General features: G+C 40.4%; 1 protein-coding gene across 1 annotated transcript in view; it reads left to right on the top strand.

Moving 5' to 3' along the window:
- LOC132142096 (uncharacterized) overlaps positions 1–19,072 on the top strand; it is a 43,320-nt gene that overhangs the window by 12,242 nt on the left and 12,006 nt on the right. The window lies entirely within an intron of this gene.

Raw genomic sequence — 19,072 nt, 5'->3', positions numbered from 1 at the left:
AAACATAGCTCGAGGTGCACACCGTTGAACATGTATAGGTGGCGCTGTCGAGCCATTTTGCCACACCCACTTCTGAAACCCATATCAGATGTACATTTTCGCCGGTTCTGAGGTGTGTGCAAAGTTTCATGACTTTTTGAGTATGTTTAGGCCCTCAAAAATGCGATTCATCCTGGAGAATAATAATAATAATAATAATAATAATAATAATAAAAAGAGCAATTCCAAGAGGGTCCTCACACCATCGGTGCTCGGGCCCTAATAATAATAATAATAATTAAAGCTGCAAGCAGCGATGAACGGGCCCTCGCACCCGGGCTCACCGGCAGCGAGTGGCTTTAGTAAATAGGTGAACGGTGAGAAATATGCGTTTAAACTCATAAATATAAGTAGAATATATCAATGTTTATTCCATATATGTGCCAATCTTCCTGTTGCCAGCAGGTGGCGCTATCATTATAATGGAATATTGGCCTTCAGATGTGTTCAGGGCTGCACTCTTATCGAACATGTGAAGTTTGGGGAAGATCAAACATTTTATGCCTGAGTTACAACAACTTCTTTTGCTGTGGCGAGACATCAAATTTTGTCATTTTTGCCACGGACACGCCCTTTAACGAAAACTCAAAATCTTCGCAATTTAACATCGCGAAGGCCTTTAGATTAGGCATACCAACTTTGGTGTTGATCTGAATTAATCTCTAGGAGGAGTTCGTTAAAATACAACGCATGGAAATGACAAAAATGACACAAAATTTGCTCATAAAATTAAAAATAACCGACTTCCTGTTGGGTTTCGGATTTTGCTCCAAGAGACTTTTTTGTAGGTATTGGAGAGATACATGTGTATACCCATTTTCATACATGTACGTGAAACGTAGCTCGAGGCGCACACCGTTGAACGTGTATAGGTGGCGCTGTCGAGCCATTTTGCCACACCCACTTCTGAAAGCCATATCAGACGTAAATTTTTGCCAGTTCTGAGGTGTGTGCAAAGTTTCATGACTTTTCGAGCATGTTTAGGCTCTCAAAAATGCGATTCATCTTAGAGAAGAATAATAATAACAATAATAATAATAATAATAATAATAATAATAATAATAATAATAATAATAATAAACGGAGCAATTCCAAGAGGGTCCTCACACCATCGGTGCTCGGGCCCTAATAATAATAATAATAATAATAATAATAAACGGAGCAATTCCAAGAGGGTCCTCACACCATCGGTGCTCGGGCCCTAATTAAAGCTGCAAGCAGCGATGAACGGGCCTTCGCACCCGGGCTCACCGGTAGCGAGTGGCTTTAGTAAATAGGTGAACGGTGAGAAATATGCATTTAAACTCATAAATATAAGTGGAATATATCAATGTTTATTCATATATGTGCCAATCTTTCTGTTGCCAGCAGGTGGCGCTATCATTATAGTGGAAAATTGGCCTTCAGATGTGTTCAGGCCAGGACTCTTATCGAACATGCGGAGTCTGTGGAAGATCGAACATTTTATGCCTGAGTTACAACAACTTCTCTTGCTGTGGCGAGACATCAAATTTTGTCATGGCGCCATGGACACGCCCTTTAACAAAAACTGAAGATCTCCGCAATTTAACATTGCACAGGCCTTTAGATTAGACTGACCACAAAAAAATACATTAATATCAAAAGATTTCTAGGAGTACTTTGTCACAGCGTAAAACATGTCACTTCCTGTTGCCAGCAGGTGGCGCTATGACTATAAGTGAATATGGGCATGTGGATCTGTTAAGGGCAGAAGTCTTATCTAACACGCAAAGTTTGGGGCAGATTGGACATTGTATGTCTGAGTTACAGCAACTTCCTTTTTCATGGCGAAACATTGAAATTTGTCAGGCTGTAATGGACACGCCCTTTAACGAAATCTCAAGATATTGCCAATTTAACTTCGCAAAGGCCTTTAGATTTAACTGACCAAGTTTGATGTTGATCTGAATAAATCTCTAGAAGGAGATAGTTAAAGTACAACCCCTGAAAATGCCAAAAACAACACCAATTTTGCAGAGAACATTCTAAATAACTGACTTCCTGTTTGGATTCGGATTTCGTACCAAGAGACTTTTTCGTAGATATTGGTGTGTTACATGTGTGTACCGATTTTTGTACATGTACGTGAAACATAGCTTGAGGCGCACTCCGTTGAAAGTGTATATGCACTCAGTTGAAAGTGTATAGGTGGCGCTATCGAGCCATTTTGCCACACCCAATGGAATATTGGCCTTCAGATCTGTTCAGGCCAGGACCCTTATCACACATGTGAAGTTTGGGCAAGATCGGACATTTTATGCCTGAGTTATAACATCTTTTATTCCCATGGCGACACATCAAATTTCGTCACGGTGCCATGGACACGCCTTTCAACGAAGACTCAAGATCTTCACAACTAAACATCACACAGGTCTTTAGATTAGACTGACCACAAAAATAACATTGATGTCATAAAATTTCTAGGAGTAGTTTGTCGCAGTGTAAAATATTTCACTTCCTGTTGCCAATAGGTGGCGCTATGACTATAACTGAATATTGGCATGTAGATCTGTTCAGGTCAAGAGTCTTATCCAACATGTGAAGTTTGGGGCAGACTGGACATTGTATGTCTGAGTTACAGCAACTTCCTTTTTCATGGCGAAACATCGAAATTTGTCAGGCCACCATGGACACGCCCTTTAACGAAACCTCAAGTCCTTCGCAATTTAACATCGCAAACGGCTTTAGATTACACTGACCAAGTTTGGTGTTCATCTGAATAAATCTCTAGGAGGAGTTTGTTAAAGTACAACCCCTGAAAATGGCAAAAACAACACCAAATTTGCAGGGAAAATTCAAAATAACCGACTTCCTGTTGGGATTAGGATTTCGTACCAAGAGACTTTTTTGTAGGTATTGGTGTGTTACATGTGTGTACCAATTTTTGTACATGTACGTGAAACATAGCTCGAGGTGCACTCCGTTGAAAGTGTATAGGTGGCGCTATCGAGCCATTTTGCCACACCCGATGGAATATTGGCCTTCAGATCTGTTCAGGCCAGGACCCTTATCACACATGTGAAGTTTGGGCAAGATCGGACATTTTATGCCTGAGTTATAACATCTTTTATTCCCATGGCGACACATCAAACTTCGTCACGGCGCCATGGACACGCCTTTTAACGAAAACTCAAGATCTTCACAACTAAACATCACACAGGCCTTTAGATTAGACTGACCACAAAAATAACATTGATGTCATAAAATTTCTAGGAGTAGTTTGTCGCAGTGTAAAATATTTCACTTCCTGTTGCCAATAGGTGGCGCTATGACTATAACTGAATATTGGCATGTAGATCTGTTCAGGTCAAGAGTCTTATCCAACATGTGAAGTTTGGGGCAGATTGGACATTGTATGTCTGAGTTACAGCAACTTCCTTTTTCATGGCGAAACATCGAAATTTGTCAGGCCGCCATGGACACGCCCTTTAACGAAACCTCAAGTCCTTCGCAATTTAACATCGCAAATGGCTTTAGATTACACTGACCAAGTTTGGTGTTCATCCGAATAAATCTCTAGGAGGAGTTCGTTAAGATAAACCCCTGAAAATGGCAAAAACAACGCCAATTTTGCAGGGAAATTTCAAAATAACCGACTTCCTGTTGGGATTAGGATTTCGTACCAAGAGACTTTTTTGTAGGTACTGGTGTGTTACATGTGTGTACCGATTTTTGTACATGTACTTGAAACGGAGCTCGAGGCGCGCTATGTTGAATGTGTATAGGTGGCGCTATCGAGCCATTTTGCCACACCCGATGGAATATTGGCCTACAGATGTGTTCAGGCCAGGACTCTTATCACACATGTGAAGTTTGGGGAAGATCGGACACTTTATGCCTGAGTTATAACATATTTTATTCCCTTGGCGAGACATCGAACTTCGTCATGGCGCCATGGACACGCCTTTTAACGAAAACTCAAGATCTTCACAATTTAACATCGCACAGGCCTTTAGATTAGACTGACCACAAAAAAGACATTGATGTCATAAAATTTCTAGTAGTTAGTCGCAGTGTAAAATATGTCACTTCCTGTTGCCTATAGGTGGCGCTATGACTATAACTGAATATGGGCATGTCAATCGGTTCAGGTCAGGAGTCTTATTAAACATGTGAAGTTTGGGGCAGATTGGACATTGTATGTCTGAGTTATAGCAACTTCATTTTTCATGGCGAATCATCGAAATTCGCCAGGCCGCCACGGACACGCCCTTTAACGAAAACTCAAAATCTTCGCAATTTAACATCGCAAAGGCCTTTAGATTAGGCATACCAACTTTGGTGTTGATCTGAATTAATCTCTAGGAGGAGTTCGTTAAAATACAATGCATGGAAATGACAAAAATGACACAAAATTTGCTCATAAAATTAAAAATAACCGACTTCCTGTTGGGTTTCGGATTTTGCTCCAAGAGACTTTTTTGTAGGTTTTGGAGAGATACATGTGTATACCAATTTTCATACATGTACGTGAAACGTAGCTCGAGACGCACACCGTTGAACGTGTATAGGTGGCGCTGTCGAGCCATTTTGCCACACCCACTTCTGAAACCCATATCAGACGTAAATTTTCGCCAGTTCTGAGGTGTGTGCAAAGTTTCATGACTTATCGAGCATGTTTAGGCTCTCAAAGATGCGATTCATCTTAGAGAAGAATAATAATAATAATAATAATAATAATAATAATAATAATAATAATAATAATAATAATAATAAACGGAGCAATTCCAAGAGGGTCCTCACACCATCGGTGCTCGGGCCCTAATAATAATAATAAACGGAGCAATTCCAAGAGGGTCCTCACACCATCGGTGCTCGGGCCCTAATAATAATAATAATAATAATAATAATAATAATAATAATAATAATAATAATAATAATAATAATAATAAACGGAGCAATTCCAAGAGGGTCCTCACACCATCGGTGCTCGGGCCCTAATAATTAAAGCTGCAAGCAGCGATGAACGGGCCCTCGCACCCGGCTCACCGGCAGCGAGTGGCTGTAGTAATTAGGTGAACGTTGAGAAATATGCGTTTAAACTCTAAGTAGATATAAGTAGAATATATCAATGTTTATTCCATATATGTGCCAATCTTCCTGTTGCCAGCAGGTGGCGCTATCATTATAATGGAATATTGGCCTTCAGATGTGTTCAGGCCAGGACTCTTATCACAAATGTGAAGTTTGGGGAAGATCGGACATTTTATGCCTGAGTTACAACAACTTCTTTTCCTGTGGCGAGACATCAAATTTTGTCATGGTGCCATGTACACACCCTTTAACAAAAACTCAAGATCTCCATAATTTATCATTGCACAGGCCTTAAAATTAGACTGACCACAAAAAATACATTAATGTCAAAAGATTTCTAGGAGTACTTTGTCACAGCGTAAAATATGCCACTTCCTGTTGCCAGCAGGTGGCGCTATGACTATAAGTGAATATGGGCATGTGGATCTGTTAAGGGCAGAAGTCTTATCTAACACGCAAAGTCTGGGGCAGATTGGACATTGTATGTCTGAGTTACAGCAACTTCCTTTTTCATGGCGAAACATTGAAATTTGTCAGGCTGTAATGGACACGCCCTTTAACGAAATCTCAAGATATTGCCAATTTAACTTCGCAAAGGCCTTTAGATTTAACTGACCAAGTTTGATGTTGATCTGAATAAATCTCTAGGAGGAGATATTTAAGGTACAACCCCTGAAAATGCCAAAAACAACACCAATTTTGCAGAGAACATTCTAAATAACTGACTTCCTGTTTGGATTCGGATTTCGTACCAAGAGACTTTTTCGTAGATATTGGTGTGTTACATGTGTGTACCGATTTTTGTACATGTATGTGAAACATAGCTTGAGGCGCACTCCGTTGAAAGTGTATATGCACTCAGTTGAAAGTGTATAGGTGGCGCTATCGAGCCATTTTGCCACACCCAATGGAATATTGGCCTTCAGATCTGTTCAGGCCAGGACCCTTATCACACATGTGAAGTTTGGGCAAGATCGGACATTTTATGCCTGAGTTATAACATCTTTTATTCCCATGGCGACACATCGAACTTCGTCACGGCGCCATGGACACGCCTTTTAACGAAAACTCAAGATCTTCACAACTAAACATCATACAGGTCTTTAGATTAGACTGACCACAAAAATAACATTGATGTCATAAAATTTCTAGGAGTAGTTTGTCGCAGTGTAAAATATTTCACTTCCTGTTGCCAATAGGTGGCGCTATGACTATAACTGAATATTGGCATGTAGATCTGTTCAGGTCAAGAGTCTTATCCAACATGTGAAGTTTGGGGCAGATTGGACATTGTATGTCTGAGTTACAGCAACTTCCTTTTTCATGGCGAAACATCGAAATTTGTCAGGCCGCCATGGACACGCCCTTTAACGAAACCTCAAGTCCTTCGCAATTTAACATCGCAAAGGGCTTTAGATTACACTGACCAAGTTTGGTGTTCATCTGAATAAATCTCTAGGAGGAGTTTGTTAAAGTACAACCCCTGAAAATGGCAAAAACAACACCAAATTTGCAGGGAAAATTCAAAATAACCGACTTCCTGTTGGGATTAGGATTTCGTACCAAGAGACTTTTTTGTAGGTATTGGTGTGTTACATGTGTGTACCAATTTTTGTACATGTACGTGAAACATAGCTCGAGGTGCACTCCGTTGAAAGTGTATAGGTGGCGCTATCGAGCCATTTTGCCACACCCGATGGAATATTGGCCTTCAGATCTGTTCAGGCCAGGACCCTTATCACACATGTGAAGTTTGGGCAAGATCGGACATTTTATGCCTGAGTTATAACATCTTTTATTCCCATGGCGACACATCAAACTTCGTCACGGCGCCATGGACACGCCTTTTAACGAAAACTCAAGATCTTCACAACTAAACATCACACAGGCCTTTAGATTAGACTGACCACAAAAATAACATTGATGTCATAAAATTTCTAGGAGTAGTTTGTCGCAGTGTAAAATATTTCACTTCCTGTTGCCAATAGGTGGCGCTATGACTATAACTGAATATTGGCATGTAGATCTGTTCAGGTCAAGAGTCTTATCCAACATGTGAAGTTTGGGGCAGATTGGACATTGTATGTCTGAGTTACAGCAACTTCCTTTTTCATGGCGAAACATCGAAATTTGTCAGGCCGCCATGGACACGCCCTTTAACGAAACCTCAAGTCCTTCGCAATTTAACATCGCAAATGGCTTTAGATTACACTGACCAAGTTTGGTGTTCATCCGAATAAATCTCTAGGAGGAGTTCGTTAAGATAAACCCCTGAAAATGGCAAAAACAACGCCAATTTTGCAGGGAAATTTCAAAATAACCGACTTCCTGTTGGGATTAGGATTTCGTACCAAGAGACTTTTTTGTAGGTACTGGTGTGTTACATGTGTGTACCGATTTTTGTACATGTACTTGAAACGGAGCTCGAGGCGCGCTATGTTGAATGTGTATAGGTGGCGCTATCGAGCCATTTTGCCACACCCGATGGAATATTGGCCTACAGATGTGTTCAGGCCAGGACTCTTATCACACATGTGAAGTTTGGGGAAGATCGGACACTTTATGCCTGAGTTATAACATATTTTATTCCCTTGGCGAGACATCGAACTTCGTCATGGCGCCATGGACACGCCTTTTAACGAAAACTCAAGATCTTCACAATTTAACATCGCACAGGCCTTTAGATTAGACTGACCACAAAAAAGACATTGATGTCATAAAATTTCTAGTAGTTAGTCGCAGTGTAAAATATGTCACTTCCTGTTGCCTATAGGTGGCGCTATGACTATAACTGAATATGGGCATGTCAATCGGTTCAGGTCAGGAGTCTTATTAAACATGTGAAGTTTGGGGCAGATTGGACATTGTATGTCTGAGTTATAGCAACTTCATTTTTCATGGCGAATCATCGAAATTCGCCAGGCCGCCACGGACACGCCCTTTAACGAAAACTCAAAATCTTCGCAATTTAACATCGCAAAGGCCTTTAGATTAGGCATACCAACTTTGGTGTTGATCTGAATTAATCTCTAGGAGGAGTTCGTTAAAGTACAACCCCTGAAAATGGCAAAAACAACACCAATTTTGCAGGGAAAATTCAAAATAATCGACTTCCTGTTGGGATTAGGATTTCATACCAAGATACTTTTTTGTAGGTATTGGTGTGTTACATGTGTGTACCAACTTTTGTACATGTACGTGAAACATAGATCGAGGCGCACTCCGTTGAATGTGTATAGGTGGCGCTATCGAGCCATTTTGCCACACCCGATGGAATATTGGCCTTCAGATCTGTTCAGGCCAGGACTTTTATCAAACATGTGAAGTTTGGGGAAGATCGGACATTTTATGCCTGAGTTATAACATCTTTTATTCCCATGGCGAGACTTTGAATTTTGTCACGGCGCCATGAACACGCCCCTTAACGAAAACTCAAGATCTTCACAATTTAACATTGCACAGGCCTTTAGATTAGACTGACCATAAAAAAGACATTGATGTCAAAAAGTTTCTAGGAGTAGTCTGTCGAAGTGTAAAATATGTCACTTCCTGTTGCCTATAGGTGGCGCTATGACTATAACTAAATATGGGCATGTAAATATGTTCAGGTCAGGAGTCTTATTAAACATGTGAAGTTTTGGGCACATTGGACATTGTATGTCTGAGTTATAGCAACTTAATTTTTCATGGCGAATCATCGAAATTCGCCAGGCCGCCACGGACACGCCCTTTAACGAAAACTCAAAATCTTCGCAATTTAACATCGCAAAGGCCTTTAGATTAGGAATACCAAATTTGGTGTTGATCTGAATAAGTTTCTAGGAGGAGTTCGTTAAAATACAACGCATGGAAATGGCAAAAATGACACAAAATTTGCTCATAATATTAAAAATAACCGACTTCCTGTTTGGATTCGGATTTCGTACCAAGAGACATTTTCGTAGATATTGGTGTGTTACATGTGTGTACCGATTTTTGTACATGTACGTGAAACATAGCTTGAGGCGCACTCCATTGAAAGTGTATATGCACTCAGTTGAAAGTGTATAGGTGGCGCTATCGAGCCATTTTGCCACACCCAATGGAATATTGGCCTTCAGATCTGTTCAGGCCAGGACCCTTATCACACATGTGAAGTTTGGGCAAGATCGGACATTTTATGCCTGAGTTATAACATCTTTTATTCCCATGGCGACACATCAAATTTCGTCACGGTGCCATGGACACGCCTTTCAACGAAGACTCAAGATCTTCACAACTAAACATCACACAGGTCTTTAGATTAGACTGACCACAAAAATAACATTGATGTCATAAAATTTCTAGGAGTAGTTTGTCGCAGTGTAAAATATTTCACTTCCTGTTGCCAATAGGTGGCGCTATGACTATAACTGAATATTGGCATGTAGATCTGTTCAGGTCAAGAGTCTTATCCAACATGTGAAGTTTGGGGCAGACTGGACATTGTATGTCTGAGTTACAGCAACTTCCTTTTTCATGGCGAAACATCGAAATTTGTCAGGCCACCATGGACACGCCCTTTAACGAAACCTCAAGTCCTTCGCAATTTAACATCGCAAACGGCTTTAGATTACACTGACCAAGTTTGGTGTTCATCTGAATAAATCTCTAGGAGGAGTTCGTTAAAGTACAACCCCTGAAAATGACAAAAAAACACCAAATTTGCAGGGAAAATTCAAAATAACCGACTTCCTGTTGGGATTAGGATTTTGTACCAAGAGACTTTTTTGTAGGTATTGGTGTGTTACATGTGTGTACCAATTTTTGTACATGTACGTGAAACATAGCTCGAGGTGCACTCCGTTGAAAGTGTATAGGTGGCGCTATCGAGCCATTTTGCCACACCCGATGGAATATTGGCCTTCAGATCTGTTCAGGCCAGGACTTTTATCAAACATGTGAAGTTTGGGGAAGATCGGACATTTTATGCCTGAGTTATAACATCTTTTATTCCCATGGCAAGACTTTGAATTTTGTCACGGCGCCATGGACACGCCCCTTAACGAAAACTCAAGATCTTCACAACTTAACATCGCACAGGCCTTTAGATTAGACTGACCACAAAAAAGACATTGATGTCATAAAATTTCTAGGAGTAGTTAGTCGCAGTGTAAAATATGTCACTTCCTGTTGCCAATAGGTGGCGCTATGACTATAACTGAATATGGGCATGTCAATCTGTTCAGGTTCGGAGTCTCATCAAACATGTGAAGTTTGGGGCAGATTGGACATTGTATGTCTGAGTTATAGCAACTTCATTTTTCATGGCGAATCATCGAAATTCGCCAGGCCGCCACGGACACGCCCTTTAACGAAAACTCAAAATCTTCGCAATTTAACATCGCAAAGGCCTTTAGATTAGGCATACCAACTTTGGTGTTGATCTGAATTAATCTCTAGGAGGAGTTCGTTAAAATACAATGCATGGAAATGACAAAAATGACACAAAATTTGGTCATAAAATTAAAAATAACCGACTTCCTGTTGGGTTTCGGATTTTGCTCCAAGAGACTTTTTTGTAGGTATTGGAGAGATACATGTGTATACCAATTTTCATACATGTACGTGAAACGTAGCTCGAGGCGCACACCGTTGAAAGTGTATAGGTGGCGCTGTCGAGCCATTTTGCCACACCCTCTTCTGAAACCCATATCAGACGTAAATTTTCGCCAGTTCTGAGGTGTGTGCAAAGTTTCATGACTTTTCGAGCATGTTTAGGCTCTCAAAAAATTCGATTCATCTTAGAGAAGAAGAATAATAATAATAATAATTAAAGCTGCAAGCAGCGATGAACGGGCCCTCGCACCCGGGCTCACCGGCAGCGAGTGGCTTTAGTAAATAGGCGAACGGTGAGAAATATGCATTTAAACTCATAAATATAAGTGGAATATATCAAAGTTTATTCCATATATGTGCCAATCTTTCTGTTGCCAGCAGGTGGCGCTATCATTATAATGGAATATTGGCCTTCAGATGTGTTCAGGCCAGGACTCTTATCGAACATGCGGAGTCTGGGGAAGATTGAACATTTTATGCCTGAGTTACAACAACTTCTCTTGCTGTGGCGAGACATCAAATTTTGTCATGGCGCCATGGACATGCCCTTTAACAAAAACTGAAGATCTCCACAATTTAACATTGCACAGGCATTTAGATTAAACTGACCACAAAAAATACATTAGTATTTTTTTTACTAAGTTTGATGTTGATCTGAATAAATCTCTAGGAGGAGTTCGTTAAAGTACAACCCCTGAAAATGCCAAAACAACACCAATTTTGCAGAGAACATTCTAAATAACTGACTTCCTGTTTGGATTCGGATTTCGTACCAAGAGACTTTTTCGTAGATATTGGTGTGTTACATGTGTGTACCGATTTTTGTACATGTACGTGATACATAGCTTGAGGCGCACTCCGTTGAAAGTGTATATGCACTCAGTTGAAAGTGTATAGGTGGCGCTATCGAGCCATTTTGCCACACCCGATGGAATATTGGCCTTCAGATCTGTTCAGGCCAGGACTTTTATCAAACATGTGAAGTTTGGGGAAGATCGGACATTTTATGCCTGAGTTATAACATCTTTTATTCCCATGGCAAGACTTTGAATTTTGTCACGGCGCCATGGACACGCCCCTTAACGAAAACTCAAGATCTTCACAACTTAACATCGCACAGGCCTTTAGATTAGACTGACCACAAAAAAGACATTGATGTCATAAAATTTCTAGGAGTAGTTAGTCGCAGTGTAAAATATGTCACTTCCTGTTGCCAATAGGTGGCGCTATGACTATAACTGAATATGGGCATGTCAATCTGTTCAGGTTCGGAGTCTCATCAAACATGTGAAGTTTGGGGCAGATTGGACATTGTATGTCTGAGTTATAGCAACTTCATTTTTCATGGCGAATCATCGAAATTCGCCAGGCCGCCACGGACACGCCCTTTAACGAAAACTCAAAATCTTCGCAATTTAACATCGCAAAGGCCTTTAGATTAGGCATACCAACTTTGGTGTTGATCTGAATTAATCTCTAGGAGGAGTTCGTTAAAATACAATGCATGGAAATGACAAAAATGACACAAAATTTGGTCATAAAATTAAAAATAACCGACTTCCTGTTGGGTTTCGGATTTTGCTCCAAGAGACTTTTTTGTAGGTATTGGAGAGATACATGTGTATACCAATTTTCATACATGTACGTGAAACGTAGCTCGAGGCGCACACCGTTGAAAGTGTATAGGTGGCGCTGTCGAGCCATTTTGCCACACCCTCTTCTGAAACCCATATCAGACGTAAATTTTCGCCAGTTCTGAGGTGTGTGCAAAGTTTCATGACTTTTCGAGCATGTTTAGGCTCTCAAAAAATTCGATTCATCTTAGAGAAGAAGAATAATAATAATAATAATTAAAGCTGCAAGCAGCGATGAACGGGCCCTCGCACCCGGGCTCACCGGCAGCGAGTGGCTTTAGTAAATAGGCGAACGGTGAGAAATATGCATTTAAACTCATAAATATAAGTGGAATATATCAAAGTTTATTCCATATATGTGCCAATCTTTCTGTTGCCAGCAGGTGGCGCTATCATTATAATGGAATATTGGCCTTCAGATGTGTTCAGGCCAGGACTCTTATCGAACATGCGGAGTCTGGGGAAGATTGAACATTTTATGCCTGAGTTACAACAACTTCTCTTGCTGTGGCGAGACATCAAATTTTGTCATGGCGCCATGGACATGCCCTTTAACAAAAACTGAAGATCTCCACAATTTAACATTGCACAGGCATTTAGATTAAACTGACCACAAAAAATACATTAGTATTTTTTTTACTAAGTTTGATGTTGATCTGAATAAATCTCTAGGAGGAGTTCGTTAAAGTACAACCCCTGAAAATGCCAAAACAACACCAATTTTGCAGAGAACATTCTAAATAACTGACTTCCTGTTTGGATTCGGATTTCGTACCAAGAGACTTTTTCGTAGATATTGGTGTGTTACATGTGTGTACCGATTTTTGTACATGTACGTGAAACATAGCTTGAGGCGCACTCCATTGAAAGTGTATATGCATTCAGTTGAAAGTGTATAGGTGGCGCTATTGAGCCATTTTGCCACACCCAATGGAATATTGACCTTCAGATCTGTTCAGGCCAGGACCCTTATCACACATGTGAAGTTTGGGTAAGATCGGACATTTTATGCCTGAGTTATAACATCTTTTATTCCCATGGCGACACATCAAACTTCGTCACGGCGCCATGGACACGCCTTTTAACGAAAACTCAAGATCTTCACAACTAAACATCACACAGGTCTTTAGATTAGACGGACCACAAAAATAACATTGATGTCATAAAATTTCTAGGAGTAGTTTGTCACAGTGTAAAATATTTCACTTCCTGTTGCCAATAGGTGGCGCTATGACTATAACTGAAAATTGGCATGTAGATCTGTTCAGGTCAAAAATCTTATCCAACATGTGAAGTTTGGGGCAGATTGGACATTGTATGTCTGAGTTACAGCAACTTCCTTTTTCATGGCTAAACATCGAAATTTGTCAGGCCACCATGGACACGCCCTTTAACGAAACCTCAAGTCCTTCGCAATTTAACATCGCAAATGGCTTTAGATTACACTGACCAAGTTTGGTGTTCATCTGAATAAATCTCTAGGAGGAGTTCGTTAAAGTACAACCCCTGAAAATGGCAAAAACAACGCCAATTTTGCAGGGAAATTTCAAAATAACCGACTTCCTGTTGGGATTAGGATTTCGTACCAAGAGACTTTTTTGTAGGTACTGGTGTGTTACATGTGTGTACCGATTTTTGTACATGTACTTGAAACGGAGCTCGAGGCGCGCTATGTTGAAAGTGTATAGGTGGCGCAATCGAGCCATTTTGCCACACCCGATGGAATATTGGCCTACAGATGTGTTCAGGCCAGGACTCTTATCACACATGTGAAGTTTGGGGAAGATCGGACATTTTATGCCTGAGTTATAACATATTTTATTCCCTTGGCGAGACATTGAACTTCGTCATGGCGCCATGGACACGCCTTTTAACGAAAATTCAAGATCTTCACAATTTAACATCGCACAGGCCTTTAGATTAGACTGACCACAACAAAGACATTGATGTCATAAAATTTCTAGGAGTAGTTAGTCGCAGTGTAAAATATGTCACTTCCTGTTGCCTATAGGTGGCGCTATGACTATAACTGAATATGGGCATGTCAATCTGTTCAGGTCAGGAGTCTTATTAAACATGTGAAGTTTTGGACACATTGGACATTGTATGTCTGAGTTATAGCAACTTCATTTTTCATGGCGAATCATCGAAATTCGCCAGGCCGCCACGGACACGCCCTTTAACGAAAACTCAAAATCTTCGCAATTTAACATCGCAAAGGCCTTTAGATTAGGCATACCAACTTTGGTGTTGATCTGAATTAATCTCTAGGAGGAGTTCTTTAAAATACGACGCATGGAAATGACAAAAATGACACAAAATTTGCTCATAAAATTAAAAATAACCGACTTCCTGTTGGGTTTCGGATTTTGCTCCAAGAGACTTTTTTGTAGGTATTGGAGAGATACATGTGTATACCAATTTTCATACATGTACGTGAAACGTAGCTCGAGGCGCACACCGTTGAACGTGTATAGGTGGTGCTGTCGAGCCATTTTGCCACACCCACTTCTGAAACCCATATCAGACGTAAATTTTTGCCAGTTCTGAGGTTAATGCAAAGTTTCATGACTTTTCGAGCATGTTTAGGCTCTCAAAAATGCGATTCATCTTAGAGAAGAATAATAATAATTAAAGCTGTGAGCAGCGATGAACGGGCCCTCGCACCCGGTCTCACCGGTAGCGAATGGCTTTAGTAAATAGGTGAACGGTGAGAAATATGCATTTAAACTCATAAATATAAGTGGAATATATCAATGTTTATTCCATATATGTGCCAATCTTTCTGTTGCCAGCAGGTGGCGCTATCATTATAGTGGAAAATTGGCCTTCAGATGTGTTCAGGCCAGGACTCTTATCGAACATGCGGAGTCTGGGGAAGATCGAACAATTTATGCCTGAGTTACAACAACTTCTCTTGCTGTGGCGAGACATCAAATTTTGTCATGGCGCCATGGACACGCCCTTTAACAAAAACTGAAGATCTCCGCAATTTAACATTGCACAGGCCTTTAGATTAGACTGACCACAAAAAAATACATTAATGTCAAAAGATTTCTAGGAGTAGTTTGTCGCAGCGTAAAACATGTCACTTCCTGTTGCCAGCAGGTGGCACTATGACTATATCTGAATATGGGCATGTAGATCTGTTAAGGGCAGAAGTCTTATCTAACATGTGAAGTTTGGGGCAGATTGGACATTGTATGTCTGAGTTACAGCAACTTCCTTTTTCATTGCGAAACATCGAAATTTGCCAGGCCGCCATGGACACGCCCTTTAACGAAACCTCAAGATCTTCGCAATTTAACATCGCAAAGGCCTTTAGATTTAACTGACCAAGTTTGGTGTTGATCTGAATAAATCTCGAAGAGGAGTTTCATAAAGTACAACCCCTGAAAATGGAAAAAACAACACCAATTTTGCAGAGAAAATTCTAAATAACCGACTTCCTGTTTGGATTCGGATTTCATACCAAGAGACTTTTTTGTAGGTATTGGTGTGTTACATGTGTGTACCGATTTTTGTACATGTACGTGAAACATAGCTTGAGGCGCACTCCGTTGAAAGTGTATATGCACTCAGTTGAAAGTGTATAGGTGGCGCTATCGAGCCATTTTGCCACACCCAATGGAATATTGGCCTTCAGATCTGTTCAGGCCAGGACCCTTATCACACATGTGAAGTTTGGGCAAGATCGGACATTTTATGCCTGAGTTATAACATCTTTTATTCCCATTGCGACACATCGAACTTCGTCACGGCGCCATGGACACGCCTTTTAAAGAAAACTCAAGATCTTCACAACTAAACATCACACAGGTCTTTAGATTAGACTGACCACAAAAATAACATTGATGTCATAAAAATTCAAGGAGTAGTTTGTCGCAGCGTAAAACATGTCACTTCCTGTTGCCAGCAGGTGGCGCTATGACTATAACTGAATATGGGCATGTAGATCTGTTAAGGGCAGAAGTCTTATCTAACATGTGAAGTTTGGGGCAGATTGGACATTGTATGTCTGAGTTACAGCAACTTCCTTTTTCATGGCGAAACATCGAAATTTGTCAGGCCGCCATGGACACGCCCTTTAATGAAAACTCAAAATCTTCGCAATTTAACATCGCAAAGGCCTTAAGATTAGGCATACCAACTTTGGTGTTGATCTGAATAAATCTCTAGGAGGAGTTCGTTAAAATACAACGCATGGAAATGACAAAAATGACACAAAATTTGCTCATAAAATTAAAAATAACCGACTTCCTGTTGGGTATCGGATTTTGCTCCAAGAGACTTTTTTGTAGGTATTGGAGAGATACATGTGTATACTGATTTTCATACATGTACATGAAATGTAGCTCGAGGCGCACACCGTTGAAAGTGTATAGGTGGCGCTATCGAGCCATTTTGCCACACCCGATGGAATATTGGCGTGCAGATGTGTTCAGGCCAGGACTCTTATTACACATGTGAAGTTTGGGGAAGATCGGACATTTCATGCCTGAGTTATAACATCTTTTATTCCCATGGCGAGACTTTGAATTTTGTCACGGCGCCATGGACACGCCCCTTAACGAAAACTCAAGATCTTCACAATTTAACATTGCACAGGCCTTTAGATTAGACTGACCATAAAAAATACATTGATGTCAAAAAATTTCTAGGAGTAGTGTGTCGAAGTGTAAAATATGTCACTTCCTGTTGCCTATAGGTGGCGCTATGACTATAACTGAATATAGGCATGTAAATATGTTCAGGTCAGGAGTCTTATTAAACGTGTGAAGTTTGGGGCACATTGGACATTGTATGTCTGAGTTATAGCAACTTCATTTTTCATGGCGAATCATCGAAATTCGCCAGGCCGCCACGGACACGCCCTTAAACGAAAACTTAAAATCTTCGCAATTTAACATCGCAAAGGCCTTTAGATTAGGCATACCAACTTTGGTGTTGATCTGAATGAATCTCTAGGAGGAGTTCGTTAAAATACAACGCATGGAAATGACAAAAATTACACAAAATTTGCTCATAAAATTAAAAATAACCGACTTCCTGTTGGGTTTCGGATTTTGCTCCAAGAGACTTTTTTGTAGGTATTGGAGAGATACATGTGTATACCAATTTTCATACATGTACGTGAAACGTAGCTCGAGGCGCACACCGTTGAACGTTTATAGGTGGCGCTGTCGAGCCATTTTGCCACACCTACTTCTGAAACCCATATCAGACGTAAATTGTCGCCAGTTCTGAGGTGTGTGCAAAGTTTCATGACTTTTCTAGCATGTTTAGGCTCTCAAAAATGCGATTCATCTTAGAGAAGAATAATAATAATAATTAAAGCTGCAAGCAGCGATGAACGGGCCCTCGCACCCGGGCTCACCGGCAGCGAGTGGCTTTAGTTAATAGGTGAACGGTGAGAAATATGCATTTAAACTCATAAATATAAGTGGAATATATCAAAGTTTATTCCATATATGTGCCAATCTTTCTGTTGCCAGCAGGTGGCACTATCATTATAATGGAATATTGGCCTTCAGATGTGTTCAGGGCTGCACTCTTATCGAACATGTGAAGTTTGGGGAAGATCAAACATTTTATGCCTGAGTTACAACAACTTCTCTTGCTGTGGCGAGACATCAAATTTTGTCATTTTTGCCATGGACACGCTCTTTAACAAAAACTCAAGATTGCCACAATTTAACATTACACAGGCCTTTAGATTAGACTGACCACAAAAATACATTAATGTCAAAAAATCTCTAGGAGTAGTTTGTCTCAGCGTAAAATATGTCACTTCCTGTTGCCAGCAGGTGGCACTATGACTATAATTGAATATGGGCATGTAGATCTGTTAAGGGCAGAAGTCTTATCTAACATGCGAAGTTTGGGGCAGATTGGACATTATATGTCTGAGTTACAGCAACTTCCTTTTTCATGGCGAAACATCGAAATTTGCCAGGCCGCCATGGACACGCCCTTTAAGGAAACCTCAAGATCTTCGCAATTTAACATCGCAAAGGCCTTTAGATTTAACTGACCAAGTTTGGTGTTGATCTGAATAAATCTCTAGAAGGAGTTTGTTAAAGTACAACCCCTGAAAATGGCAAAAACAACGCCAATTTTGCAGAGAAAATTCTAAATAACCGACTTCCTGTTGAGATTCGGATTTCTTACCAAGAGACTTTTTTGTAGGTATTGGTGTGTTACATGTGTGTACCGATTTTTGTACATGTACGTGAAACATAGCTTGAGGCGCACTCCGTTGAAAGTGTATATGCACTAAGTTGAAAGTGTATAGGTGGCGCTATCGAGCCATTTTGCCACACCCAATGGAATATTGGCTTTCAGATCTGTTCAGGCCAGGACCCTTATCACACATGTGAAGTTTGGGCAAGATCGGACATTTTATGCCTGAGTTATAACATCTTTTATTCCCATTGCGACACATCGAACTTCGTCACGGCGCCATAGACACGCCTTTTAACGAAAACTCAAGATCTTCACAACTAAACATCACACAGGTCTTTAGATTAGACTGACCTCAAAAATAACATTGATGTCATAAAATTTCAAGGAGTAGTTTGTCGCAGCGTAAAACATGTAACTTCCTGTTGCCAGCAGGTGGCGCTATGACTATAACTGAATATGGGCATGTAGATCTGTTAAGGGCAGAAGTCTTATCTAACATGTGAAGTTTGGGGCAGATTGGACATTGTATGTCTGAGTTACAGCAACTTCCTTTTTAATGGCGAAACATCGAAATTTGTCAG

Source organism: Carassius carassius, chromosome 6, assembly GCF_963082965.1.
Source record: "Carassius carassius chromosome 6, fCarCar2.1, whole genome shotgun sequence".
In the NCBI taxonomy this organism is placed as follows: Eukaryota; Metazoa; Chordata; class Actinopteri; order Cypriniformes; family Cyprinidae; genus Carassius; species Carassius carassius.
Note: the sequence above shows the minus strand (reverse complement) of the source record. Positions and strands in the feature narration are given on the sequence as shown.